Source organism: Onychostoma macrolepis, chromosome 06 (genome assembly GCF_012432095.1).
Source record: "Onychostoma macrolepis isolate SWU-2019 chromosome 06, ASM1243209v1, whole genome shotgun sequence".
NCBI lineage: Eukaryota > Metazoa > Chordata > Actinopteri > Cypriniformes > Cyprinidae > Onychostoma > Onychostoma macrolepis.
This window is the reverse complement of record NC_081160.1, coordinates 24,827,798-24,828,993: the sequence shown is the minus strand read 5'-3', so window position 1 is coordinate 24,828,993 and position 1,196 is coordinate 24,827,798.

Sequence of the window (1,196 nt, the reverse complement as noted above, 5' to 3'; positions counted from 1 at the left end):
GCCTAAACACCTCATAAGGAAGTGATGTTGCTCAATCCTTCCCCAACCTAAACATCTCCTCGGGGATTAAAGTTAAAATTAAGGCTTGCACACACCTTTCCTTGTCTAAATAGCCTTTAAGCGCACATAACATTTATGTCTACAAACATTTGGATTTCCTTGGCTTGAGGTTTTCAGTTCAGAGCAATTTGGTTCAATAGTACTTTTGAAGGAATGCAGGGAATTTAGTTCCCATGCAGGCTATATGCTATTCTGGGGTGAGGGGGGAAACTGCTACTTCAGTGATCATTCTAATATATGTAATGGAAATGTTAGCCAGCATCCGATCCACATTACACCATAGGCCTACACACATACAGTAATACACTTTAAGAAGAGGTTGTGGTGATGTATGGCTAATAAACTATTTTACACTACTACACTGTTTTGTGGTCTCAGGAGGGAGGGGGAAATTATAGTCATGCGTTCTAACATGTGTTTTGGGTGTATCATCATTCTGAAGCTGAATGTGAGTGACATTTCAACAGACATAACAGATGATGTAATTATGGATTTACACGTAAATTAAATTCAGATGTTATGTGTTTGCTAATTCCACTGTCTAAGAAAAAACTAGCCTAATAATTGCTTATTCCAAAATATTTAAAAAATAATAATGTATTTGTCTAAATATATAAATAAATAAATCATTTATAAATAAATATTATGTTGTTGTTATTATTATCGTTTATTTATTTATATATGAAAAAATAGGAATGAGTATAATGGCATTCATAATTGCAGAATGCAAAGAAGACCCGAGACAAATATGTTTTATAATTTAATGTTTTAAAATTATATTGCCACATTTGCAATATAGACAATTTAAACAAGTTAAATCTTGGTTCCGCTAATTTAAAGTATATTATATCTAATTTTCTATTTATTATATTATCTATTTATAATATTTCCTATATACTATACTACACATTATATTAAAAATTATTATATTATTACCGGTATATTCAAATTCAGTTTTGATCCTCTCCTTCCAATATGCGGGTTTAAATAGCACACTATCCACATGGTGGCGCCACAACCTGTAAATTTAAACAACGTCATAAATTAAGAATGCTTTGTAGCATATGCTATCCAAATGTATTCCTGTTAATGAAGACATTAAAACAATATTCCAGAAAATGTACATACTCACACTC